The following is a 13,775-nucleotide window of genomic DNA, read 5'->3' as shown; positions in this document are numbered from 1 at the left end:
ACGACATCCAGGGTTCATGCTGATTTCTTTTGTACTTTTGAAATTGACAGGAGAGCAGCGGGACCGAGCAGGACAGTAGGACAGGACAGTGGGGAGCAATTAGGGCCTTCAGGTAGGAGGGGATTTTGGGGTTCACGTGCGAGTGATGCGTGTTCATCTTTCTGACTGGCCCAAACATGTTGGTCTCTATCTCCCGTGAGGATGGTAGCCAGGAGGTGATTGGCTCATGCAGCGGGTTAAGCAGGCTAAAGGTCACCCAGGTGGGGGGTTGTCAGCCAGCGGGGCCACCCTCGCAGCACGGAGGGCCCCGTGCTGCGCTGCAGTCTGTGGGAGTGGGGGGGTCCCTGGTCACTGACACAACGCTGTGGGGCCTGACATCCCTCTCTGTGTCTGATGGCCTCTCTCACTCCCTTGTGGTCAGAGACCTGCTCATTACTATCAACACACTCCACACTCATACTCATACGCGTTTGCTTTTAAATGTGCGTGTATGCAGGTAAAGCGTCATTAAATTATCGGAGCTATGGCTTGAACCTAGGTGTGTGTACGCCCTGAACATTTTTGTTGATACCCTATTTCAACACTCACAGTCATCACTGATATAACTGATTCACGCTAATTTGTTCAAAATACATACAGTACTTGATGTTGTCCTTGTTATCCGGGGTTATTTGATGCTGACATTTCAGGACAAATTAATAATTGTCTCCGCTATGAAACCCCTCTGTGCGCACAATGACAACCTGCTGTTAACCACCAGCTGATAGATGACAGTTAACAGGCCCTGCCTTGCAGGCATTCCTGGGCCCTGCACTGCTGGAGCTGTGTGTGTGTGTGTGTGTGTGTGTGTGTGTGTGTGTGTGTGTGTGTGTGTGTGTGTGTGTGTGTGTGTGTGTGTGTGTGTGTGTGTGTGTGTGTGTGCGTGTGCGTGCGTGGGTGTGCGTGTGTGTGTGTGTTGGCAGGGGTCTACACGGTTGTCCTACATGTGCCACTGTTCTACCTCATTTGGTAGTTGTATGTTGAGCCAAATAAGATGAATTTGATTAAACTGTGATTTTTTGTTAAAGCAAAATATACACCTGTAAAGCAGTCTATTATTAAGATAAACTATAATACGGCAGCTCTGTCAATGACTTCATTCATCAAGGTACAGGATTACACATAGAGGGTTATTGGAATGCTGTGTGTCATTGGACATCCTCTTCTCTTCATCCATCCATTTTGCTGTTCCTATTTTTCACTATATATTTATTTTCTCTCACCCTTCACTCTTTTTTTTGCCCATTTACCTGTTCTATTTTCTCCTCCAACATACTTCTTTATTCTGGCTCTCGTTCCCCTCACTCCTCCTCCACCTCTCCATGAAGTCATTCTCCTTCTCCTTCACGTCTCCTTCTTGGTATGAATGACCTGGAGAATGTGGCTCATGGCATGAATCCATCAATGTAGCCCTTTAATAATAGATACTGTGGCATCTATTATTTACATATCAGCATCAGCTTCACTTCAAAACACCCTCCTGTTTCCTTTGCCCTCTAATCTTCACCAGGTCAGTCACATCAGACAAAAATCTCCTTCCTGTGTGCCTGCACTAAGCCAAAGGCTCCAAGTGTGTGTGTGCGTGTGTGCGTGAGTGTGTGTGTGTGTGTGTGTGTGTGTGTGTTTGTGTGTGTGTTTGTGTGTGTGTGGGGGGGGGTGCTTGTACATCGGTGTATGTGTTACATGTCACATACATATATGCCACACTCTTATTCCTCCCTCCGTTGGCATCTTTCCATCACACCATCCCCACAGGTAAGAGTTTAGATGTAGAGTGTGTTGCACATATACCCCCCCCCCCCACCCCGCCTGCTAGCCCGCTCCTAGCCCCTGCCACACCCCGCCTGCCTCCCCAAGAGGATGCAGCGGATCCAGAATAAAGAGGTGAAGGAGAGGATGGTTGGCATGCGTGTGTGTGTCTGTGTGTATGTGTGTGTGTGTGTGTGTGTGTGTGTGTGAGAGAGCGCGGGTGTGTGTGTTTGAGGGGGGTCCCAGAGGACAGCTGTCTGTCACTCTGAATCAAGAAAATGAGAATCTGATGACAGGAGGGAGAAAACAAAGGAGACTCCCCACTCAGTGCGTGTGTGAGTGTGCATGTGTGTGTTTGTGTGTGTGTGCGTGTGTGTTTTCTGCATGTGTGGTGCCTGTAAAAATGTGTGGGAATGGGTGTGGAGGTGTATATGTGTGTGTGTATTTCTGTGTGTGTGTGTGTGTGTGTGTGTGTGTGTGTAGGAGTATATTATTCTCCTAGGAGAAAGAGAGTGAAAGTGTCATCATGTTTAGCCCCTTAGGAGCAGAGAAAAACTGGTGTCCATGCAATGCCGAGACCTTATTCCGCAAACACAGATTTAGCTTCACTGGACAGCAGACACACGTTAACACACAATTCTGATGCACTCACTATGCATTTTGTATGAATGTACACAAAGCAACACACAGTTTTGTATTTAGATATATAGAAACACACATGTACCAAGTGTCTATAAATAATATGGGAGTCAATTGTATGTCTTACTACACCCCCCCCCCTCTCTCTCTCTCTCTGTCTCTCTCTCTCTAACTCTATCTACAGCTAATGAAATGGATCAAGGGAGGGATTATTCTGCCATTTTTGAGTACCTGGTGAAATAAAAGCTTCCCAAACATTAAACCGCATTCATCCTGTATTATTATTATTATTATTATTATTATTATTATTATTATTATTATTATTATTATACTATTATAAATGCACAATATTTTGTATGTTTAGAAAAGTCGATGAAAGATTTTTTATGAAACATATGGAATATTGAAGATAATCTCTTTTGTTTAGATAAATTTGAAAATGCATTCCAAAATTGTCCTAAATATTCCTGTGTAGTTTCTATTAGCATGTTTCAATGCTGAATACTGAAGGAATGGAACTGGAAAGCAAACTAAGAGCAGGGAAATAAACCTCTCTCTATATATATATCCTGCCCTCTCTCTCCACCTTTCTATATCACTCTCTCAGTCATTCCTCGTTCTGGATGGAGGATATTGACCAAAGAACAGCAACATCTGGCATGTAAACACACGCTTGCACAGCACACAATACACACACACACACACGCACACACACACACACACACACACACACAATGATCATTATAATCATATTACTGTAACAGGGAAGCTGTTTACGCTCCAACACTTGCGTGACACCCCTACCTCGTATTTGAGGCCCTCCGGATTCCCCTTCCATGTCACTGACTGCTCATGCCCTCCTGGGAGTGAGTGTGTGTGGTAGGGAGATAGGAAGACCTTGAAGTGCAATCATAACAATGTGTACATGTGTGTTCATATGTGCAAGTGTGTGTTGGGGTATTTGTGTTTTTCTCTCAGTCTGGCGTGTGTTTCCCTTGACTTGATTCACAGGGTTGTTTTTCATCGCTCTTCAGAGAGCTGATGTCATCCTCGTGAGTCTATTGTCGTTATTCATCTGCCCTCTTCCATTCAAATCTAATCGGATGAAGTTTATGTTCCACAGATTGGTGCCGGCCAACTCAGGAGGATTAGGTGAATAGGAGAAGACAGCGAGCCACAAATAAGTGCAGAGATGAATACTCCTCCTTGTCAACAACACACCATTATCAGAAGGAAACGCAGTGACATGACAAACTTGACGGGAAATTACCACCGTACGAGGAAGCAGAGATCAAGAAAATAATAGAGAACAAACTGATGTGGAAAAAAGGATGATGAGATCTACCCTGGCGTCTCTCTCTCTCTCTCTCTCTCTCTCTCTCTCTCTCCCTGTCTCTCTCTCTTTCTCTCTCTGTCCCTCTCTCTCTCACTCTCTTCCTGTCTCTCTCTGTATCTCTGTCTCTCCCTGTCTCTCTGCCTCTCTTACTGTCTCTCTCTGTCCCTCTCTATCTCTTACTCTCTCTCTATCTCTCTCACCCTCTCTCTCTGACTCTCTCCCCTTCTGTATTTCTCTCTTGATCCGTCTCCATGTCTCTCACTTCTTTCCCTCACTCTCTCTGTCTCTCTCCCTCACTCTCCGACTTTCTCTCTATCCCTCACTTTCTCTCTCCCTCTCTCCTTCTCTCTCTCTCTCTCTCTCCCTGACTCCCTCAAATTTCCATTCAAGTGATTTATTTGCATGTAAAAGGCATTCTTTAATATTGCCGAAGCCACAAAGTAACAGCAAACAATATAAATAACCCAAAAATATGTGTAGTGGATACATAGGACAGGCACTTACTACATTTAACCTTTTGTATGTCGCTCATTAGACCAGATCAGGCATTGACCGTCCCTGAAAGTTTCAATTGGCTTCTTCTAGAGCACATCTCTGGATTATGTTTCCACCCACTGTTACCTAAACTGTATAGGTGTGTAACATGTGAGTAGACGCCTACATCAGTCATTTATGCACAACGCTAGTGATTGATGAACAACGGGCTCCCTTGCGTTGTTCTTCCTCATCATCGATACAACCCTCCTCATGAATATGTACAACTGCCTTCATCCAAGTTCCCTCATCGGCCAGAAAATACACGTTGACGTGTCAAATATTGTTGTATTAACACATAAATGATGATGTGTTAACACGACCAATCCTACGTGTCAACGCGCAAAATTCAGTCATGTTATCCTGACATTTTTAAGATGATTCTGACGGCTCTGTTGGCCGTCCATAAAAAGGGACAACATGGCGGCCATCAGTCTCTCTTCATCTTCACAATTGCTCAGTAAACAGCGGAATGCTACAATGCTAACATTGCATGATAAACAAGGTTCTTCTTCCATTAGAAGTCTTCCGGTCTGATGGCCGGCTGAAGTCAATGGCCACCGCATCGTGACGTCGGGTTGCATATCTCCAAAGGTTGATCCTGTTTCAACCTTCCGACCAAGGCCTGGCTGACGACGGGGACAGAGCAGAGACCAGGATGAGGAAAGGAGGCGGCTGGTCATCCGAGTGGGAGACTGGGAGCTGGAGCACAAGCTTTGACTTGTCGACATTCACGACCCGTGCATCCATGTGTCGGGCGGCGGCCATCCCCCTCAGTGTGGAGACCGTGGTGCTCCAGTCCGGGCAGGGGAAGGACGGGGTCCGGTAGATCAGGCCAGCGCCTGGGCTACACATCATAGGCAGCCCTGCGACCGCCACCCTTCCCAGCCACCAGTGCCCCGTCTAGGCCCCCCGCCAAGCGTCAGGCGGCGGGGATGGTTGCGGGGGCGGGTTTGGATGGGACCGACCCAGCACTCCCAGAGCCCCCTCCAGCAGACACGGAACCAACTGTGGTGGGAATTTGCACCACACCAATCGTTTATATGTAAACTGTTTAAAATAACGAGTAATCTGATGTTATAACGATTGGGCTAATTAATTAGTCCAATGCATTGGCAAGAGCGAGTACTTTTGCCAATGTTCTTAGGATGCTGAGAACAGCTCTGCTCCCCAATAAAACTAGTATTGACCAACCAGATGGTAGTCAACAATTGATGGAACTCCTCATGTGTGAAAAAGAGGAAGACATAGCGGGGCCTTCTGAGTGTGAGCCTTTGACCCTTTACCCTCCCAAGGGGGTCAAGGAAAAGGCACAATCAACAAATGGCAGTTAGAGAAACAGAATATGAAAATAGAATTTTCCAATTACACCAACCTCACCTGCTCGGGCTAAAAGCTGAGGGGTGAGGCGGAGGAGGGCCTAAGTTGCCCGCTGCCAGAGACGGGCGTCCACTGGGGGGAAGGTGTCCTGCCCATAGGGACAGAGTCTGAGCCACCACTGTATATATTAAATGAGTCCTAAATGAATCTATACAATGGTAGGCTATAATATAAAACTAAATAGGCAATAAAAATGCGAGTGCTGTTGTGTCATCCACACAAGACAAGTGCTTCATCAGTTAAAGACACACGTTCGAGAGGGAAGCCCGGTTGTACTTGAAACACAAATCCAAGCCATACATCATGTAGATTGCTACTGTGATCTAATGTTTCCATTGTTTTGGCCAAATTGCCAACATAAATGCTTAAATGTGTGGGGAGAGATTGCAATGCCTGACACCACATTCATGATGGAAGAAATGTGATCCTTACTACGAGTTTTGACTGCGCACTAATTACAGCAGGTGCTTTTCCTGCAATACCCATTTCGAGGTGTTTTAACCAAAATCTTAAAAGTGTTCCTTTTTTTCTTTTTTTAAATCTGCAATATTTTAAAGGCCATCTGTTAAAAACTCCAAAATGTTTAATTTACATAAATGTGAGCTGGGTCGCTGACCCAATGACTGAGCCTTTGGTCTACTGATGAAAGCCCTACGAACTGGATATCAATTTTCACACCATGCATTCAAATCACATGTTGTGCAGTTAGTGATGCATTTTCAATCATCCAGCAGTGGTTTAATGTAGCTACCACAGGTCACTTGTGTGGTAGTGGCGTACAGTTGTTTTTGGCCATAGAGAACGATACGGTGATTGTTTAAGTTGCCCAGATAAAGAATTGTGTTTGCCTATTCTATGAGGCTGCAGAATAGTCTCCCCAGGTATCTGGTCGCACAGCTGCCTATAGAATTTGATTCTCATGTCATCAAAAAATGTATCGCAAACATGAATCCCATGATGCATTCTGATGTACAAGCAATATTATCAGTTAGCCCAATTTATTGTTGTCAATATAATTGTCTGGTTCCCTGTGTTTCTGATTTGATAATAATAAAATAAAATGATGATTCTTTTTTGTCATTATCAAACCATAAATATAGCAATATGGCCGAATGGACACCTGGGTCAATATGTGGGTTTGTTGTGGATAGAACATGGTCTACAGCTGTCTATCCCATTATGGTTAAAGGAACACACTAAAGAGCATTTGACACCTGAGCACTATACACCCATCATCTGGGGCCTAAGAGACTAATGGGGACAACAATTTTGGAAATTTGTCCAGCATTGACTGAGAACACCGCAGCAGTAATCTGCTTAAATGGGCTGAAATGTAATCCTTTGGGGAAATTACGCCCTGTTATAGTACACGGTCTAAAAGTCCTTGTTTTAGCCACCGACAGGCTCAGACTATCTTCTATCAAGATGGAAATGATCCCTACGGAGTATAACCGGTTTGTTTGTCCAACAGAGTCTCGCTCGCACTAAAATCTTTTGTTGCGTTGTGGCAGGATATTCCAATATTTACATTCATCTCAATTCTCCTCTACCCAAATCTTTTACACAACACTAAACTACGTTTTCTGTAGCGCAACCCAACAAACCCAACTTGGTTGATACAATAAAAAACTGACTTTGATTGTAATTCTCTCATAAAATATGTCAGGGTAAGAACAAGCACTTGAGGAGGAAGGTTATTGATTGGTGTAATTGCCCCAAAGGACGACATAGAGTGGCGAAGTCCCGCCCCTTCCGGTAGAGCCCATGGGACCTATGAGATCGAAAAATATGAATGGGTTTCAATGGAGAGAAAGTAATTATTTTTATATGCCCTGTATTACACATATGTTGTTTTTGGATTTAAATGAAAATTTTTCATGCAAAGAAAACTAAACAATTTCGCGAAGAAGTTTGATAATGTTAGGTTTTGTGTGAGGCCGCTTTGTGAACTACAGCCCCTTGCTGCTCACGACGCGAATGATATACTTCACCACCACTCTGGTACAGACGGTACAGACATGGCGATCTCTCTGCTCCACTTCACCGCTTTTTTCCAAGGAGAGGATAACAGCATTGAAAGAGGTAAAAACCATTATAAGTCGGGGCATGTGGAGAGCTTCAGTTATGCCGATGGGGAGATTTTCGGTCTTGTCCACGCCAGTCGCAGGGAGCGGGACGTCACATACGAGACGTGTAGTCTTTCTCATTGTGTTTTCTCTACAGCAGGGGTCTTAAACTCAACTTACCTTGGGGTGGCCGGAGGTAGGGTCTGGGTCAGACTGGGCCGCATCAAATATTCCACAGAAAAAAGGAGCACAACTGACCCAATCTAAGTTAATGATTGGGCTATAATAAGATCACGTTGGCTATGTAATTGCTGACAACATGGGACATTTCATAGTGGTTGGGGGAAACCGGGACATTTTAGCGTCCTTTGGCTTTTGTAGGGACTCAGGACACACAACTCAAAATTGGGACTGTCCCGGCAAAACCGGGACATCTGGTCACCCTATCACAAGTGATAAAACAGTGTGGCAAGCCACTCAGCAAAAATGTGCGTTTGACAACAACGCGTGGGCCGCACTAACACTAAACTTTGATGTCAAGTAGGGGGCCACAAAGTATCATCCCGCAGGCCTCAATTGGCCCCCGGGCCGTGAGTTTGAGACCCCTGCTCTACAGCCTTTAACTGAACAATTGCACATTAAACGGTCAAACTCTTGACATGAAAAATTATAATTTACATCCACAAACAACATATGTGTAATCCGGGTCTTATGCCCGAAAAATGTATACTATTCCCACAAATTTCATGTTAAAGCTAAACATGATTCACAGGCTACAAAAATAATCAAAAATTCACCAAAATCACCACATAAAATCTTTTGACCAAGCCTCACAAACTTCATCGAACGGAATTTGTTTTACTTAGTTCCATTTGAGAAATATTGGACTATAAAGTTGGAGCAGTTAGCCCATTTTTCTTAAATGACCATTTTTTTTATTGTATAAAAAAACATACGACTATTATTAGGTGGATACCAAGACCCCCCACTACTAATAAACCCAAATCAGAAATGTCAGTGGCTCAACGGGATAATGCCATGTACTAGTGATCCTTAGGTTAAGAGTTAGAATCCTGAGAACATTATGAACAAGCTGAACATGACATACTGTCATTGCCACTCATTTAAGAAACACAACATTATACAGCACCTGAAATTCATCAGGCAATTAACATTACTGCTAATTAGTTTCCAAGAATCACTCTGCCAAGATACAGTATGGCATTAAGGGGAACTTCTTCCTTAACCATTTTTCCTTCATAATTAACTCTGTCATATTTATATTTCTTCCGTTATGTTAATGTTAAATTTCCCCAGAATTTCAAAGATTGTTCAGGTATATGTTTGAAGAAAGCCCTTAATTCACTCGAGAAATGTGTGCTTTGAGTTTTCTGGATGTTGTGTGCTTATCAATAGACATTTTGACCATGTGAATGAGGCTGCAGATCAGGTTTGTAAGTGCAACATCTTTCCTTAAATATGACAATTATATGTTATATTTATATATCTTCCATTCGACATTTTATATTATTATTTTAGATTAGTTTGCCCCTTTTTGACCTTATGAGAAAAACACCTTGTATATTCAAAATTTTAATTTTTGTATTTTCAAACAAAATTCAGAATTACCACTCGTTTTATAATATATTTTTCTGTTTCTGAAACGAGAATCAAATGCCCAATATATACACAGACCCATCAGCTGATGTACCCAGGGAACTCACTGATTCAGTCAAGATGTTAGGACGCAAAGGAGTCTGAAATGACCCACATGGAACCATGGACCGATTATGTGTGGGTGCAATAAATAAGACAGATATGATGTTGCCAGACCCACGTCAAGTTTCAAAAACAAGTAGGCCTAATAATGAAACTGAATCTCAAACTTGATCCTGAAATGTATTTAACATGAAATATTGTACAGGGAGAGGGCTTTGGCAGCAATCGATGGAGGAAGCAGTCAGGAGTGCAGGAAGACAACAACAGGAGTATGATGGACAGGAACCTGAATGGCATAAATACAATTGTGGGAATTGTTTTGTTTCAAAATTCAGCGGAAATCAGGCCTACTGTATGTAAATAAGATTAAAGATGTCTAGGACAGCATAAATGATAACTGTAAATGGCAGGTGTACATTGCTTTTGATGGAGCCATAATGTTATATCAATAATAATAATAATAAAATGCATTTTATTTATGGGCACCTTTCAGGCCACTTTAGCACACCTTAAATATAATATAATTATATATAGAGGGAATTAATAAAATATTAAAAACACTTGGGTGGAGCGTGTTTCTCACTTTTGTGAAAGAGCTGGAATAACGGAATAAGATGCAGCTGCAGGGCGCTGAGAGGTGATGCATGAGGCATGATGGTGGCACTGCAGACAAGTAGAGGAGCATGATGGACTGGGATCTGATGAGGAAACAAAAAAGATTATCTAACTTAGGATAAAATATACTCTGAAGTTTCCAGTTTCTGCAAACAGAAGAGAAAGGGTTTAATTAAAGCGTTGTATCATTAATAAGATAGACTGTGACAAACAAGCAATAACAAACAAAAATATATAAAAGGCCTGTCTTAGTTTAAAGTCCACTCACCACGTCAAGGTGCAGGGCCTGGTTTCCCGATAACGATGGATCTTCGCTCGTACGATCATTCTCACGATGGATCTTGCGAACCATCGTGAATTTCTTTGGAGCGTTTCTCGAAACTCCTCTTAACATGAACGAGCGTTCACTGCACTGACGACGTTCGTAGGATTGTAACTGTCTACTGACACGGTGCTGAAATGGGCTCCGTACTGAGGGAGACGCAGGAATGTCGCTGGAAAATGGGGTTAAAAAGTATTAAAATATCTCCCCATCAAGGCCAACAGCAGAGTAGCCTACGAAAAGAATAAACTGCAATAATTTGAATGCTAAAGATATTAAAACACAATTGATTAGGCCTTACAAAAATCAAAAATAGCTTGTGTGACAACTGTGCTGATTTCTGAAACATGCTTTGCGCAGCAAAGAGAGCCGACTTTATCTGATTCCGCATAAGGTTTCATTGATTGGCGCGCACTCTCTAGTCTAGAATATTTGTAGACATTAAAATGCAACATTCCATTCATTCATTATCATTCAAACGCAGAGGCTAGGCATTGACACACGGCTATTGCTCTCCCGATTAGGAGAGCTTGGTCTAGATCTTGCCCATATTGTTGGGCAGGATGAAGTAGGCTATAGGACTTTTTACACTGCCAAGCCGGTTCGGTCGCAGCTTGGCACGCCCGGCGATTTCACCTTCTTATCTCAAGTTTCCTGTGTAAAACCGAGGGGGTCAAATCCCCCGTTCGTCACGGCGCGGGCTTTCTTGGTTCACTGGGGAAGGCGGGGCTGCGCACGGAGTCTCTGACCTCTTTAGAATAATTTGTATTATTGCATACTCCCGAATGTTTTAATTTTTTTATGAATGAAGACACCCGTATGCAATAATGAGTTCACGTCTGAGTGTAGACTACAAACGCGATATTGTCAGGGATTTTCGTTACTGTCTAGACACGGTCCAATAAATAGTGAACTTCATCACAGCCTCACCTAAGCGCCTACAGTGCTTAATGCAAAGAATCGCAACCAAAAACGCCTGCAGAAATTCTCCGACACCCGCTAGTCTCAGCATGAATCATGTCTACAGTAGCCTATGTCTTCTGTCATTGATCAATATGAGGACATTTTAACCACGATGGTTGAATTAAAATCAGAGGTAGACAGCAAGTGCAGCTCGAAAGCGACCTCCCACACAAGAGCAATGGAATCATTTGATTTTATCATATGCCTTGTGACGTGGCGTTTGATCGGAAGGGGAGACCGGGTATGGTTGTAACATGGGGTGAGTTGTAACACCACCAATCAGGGATAAGATATGAGCCATGTGACCGTTTCAGTCTCCTCCTCCTTCCTTTACGATCACTCATGGAAGTTTTAAGTAGGTGCCGCAATTTTTTCAGGAGTTAGGAGACAAATCCAAATTTTGAGGTAAGAAAGTAACTTTTTTTTTATGTTTGTTTTCTAGTACTTTTACCGTTGTATATAAAGTTGTATGAGTCATATCAGGTCAAACTATAGTGTCTCAAGTAAAGAATGGTGTATCTCTCCCTTGCTAATGCCAAAGCACCATGCCGATACAGCTTGTTTAGTAATGGATGACAGGGCGGGGTAGGTGGTAACGCATGTTTTGAAAGTGTTACAACCATCCCCTTACATACAATGTCAATATTTTTTGTGATTTTAATAATTCTACAGAATGCCTAGAACATGGGTGAGGAAAACTGATTGTGGAGTGGATGCCCAGATACTGAAAAGAGCAGCAGAGGAAGTTAATCATGGAACATCTGTCAGGGCAGTGGCAACAAACGCATGGTATCTGCGCATGGTAGATATTGGAAGAAGTTTAAACTTCTTAAAGATCAGGGATCCCGGGACCTTCCTCAGGTAGGATACGTCAGTCCAAACCAAGTCTTCAGCAGAGAGCAGGAGGATCCATTGGCAGAGTCCATTAGCCAGGCAGCTGATATATACTTTGGGCTAACTCCACGCGACGTAAGCATGATAGCTGAGAACAGTGTAGAATAGGCAATTTTTCAATGTTTTTGAATGATAAATAAATTACATAAAAGCAGTTAAAAGTTAAATAAATACCAAGATATGAATTTAGACAATCAACAGAAATGTGTGTCCTAACTCAGACTTTTTGTTATGCATTTGCATAGGTCAGAAAGTTTGCATATCAGCTAGCCGTGAGTTTCGAAATACATCATCCTGAAACCTGGGATGATAAGCTGATGGCGGGGCCTGACTGGTTCAGCAGTTTTCTGAAACGACACCCAAGACTATCTATTAGGTGTCCACAGGCAACAAGCCTTTCAAGAACCACCTCCTTCAACAATACAAATGTCGAGGTCTCCTTCAGTCGCCTGGGGGAGGCAATAGAAAATAACCGCTTAGATGGTTCTGACATTTGGAACATGGACAAGACAGGCGTCACAACTGTGCAGGCACCATCCCGAGTGGTAGCGCAACGCGGGATCAAGCAGGTTGGAGCCATGACGTCGGGTGAGAGAGGCACATTAGTATCAGTCGCATACGCTGTGCAAGCTCTGGGGAATTCCATTCCCCCTTTCTTTGTGTTCCCCCGAAAGAACTTTAAGGAACACTTTACACAGAGCGGGCCATTAGGAAGTGCTGGAACTGATAATAAGTCAGGCTGGATGCAGGAGGAGGATTTCTTGTATTTTCTTGGTCACTTTGCGAAACATACAAAAGTGAGTCCAGAGAGAAGTTTTGCTCCTGCTGGATAGTCACTCCTCACACATCTCTCTGAGAGCCGTTGATTTTTGCAAAGGTCGGGGCATTGTTCTTCTGACCTTTCCACCACACTGCAGCCATAAGCTCCAGCCACTTGATCGCAGTGTCTTTGGTCCATTTAAGAAAATGGTGAATGCGGCCAGTGATGACTGGATGAGGATGAATCCAGGCAAACCAATGACAATTTACAACATTCCAGGGATCATGAGGAACGCCCTACCCACGGCCGCAATGCAAAGGAACATTCAGGCAGGCTTCCAGTGCACAGGCATATGGCCTTACCATCCGAACATCTTTCAGGGCTGTGACTTTGCGCCCTCCCAGGTCACCGATCGTCCTGACCCAGCTGAGGCTCACCTGCTGCCAGGCTCCTCACCTGCTCGCCTGCCGCCAGGCTCTGCTCCTCCTCCAGAGATGCCGAGCTCTGGGTCCATCGTAGGACCTTTCAGTCCAACAATAATTCGGCCATTTCTGAAAGCAGGCCCAAGAAAAGTAACAGGCAAGGGTAGGAGGAAGAGGCGCTCCGAAATATTGACTGATACTCCAGCTGGCATTGGAAGAGGATGACCGGCGAAAAGGAAAAAACATAAAAAATAAAGTATTTGTGGGTGATAAAGGAAAGAAGAGGAAGGTCAACAAAAATGCCAAGAAAATGGTGAAAGCTCAGAACTCCTCGTCA

Source organism: Pollachius pollachius (genome assembly GCF_949987615.1).
Source record: "Pollachius pollachius genome assembly, chromosome: 2".
Lineage (NCBI taxonomy): Eukaryota > Metazoa > Chordata > Actinopteri > Gadiformes > Gadidae > Pollachius > Pollachius pollachius.
Note: the sequence above shows the minus strand (reverse complement) of the source record.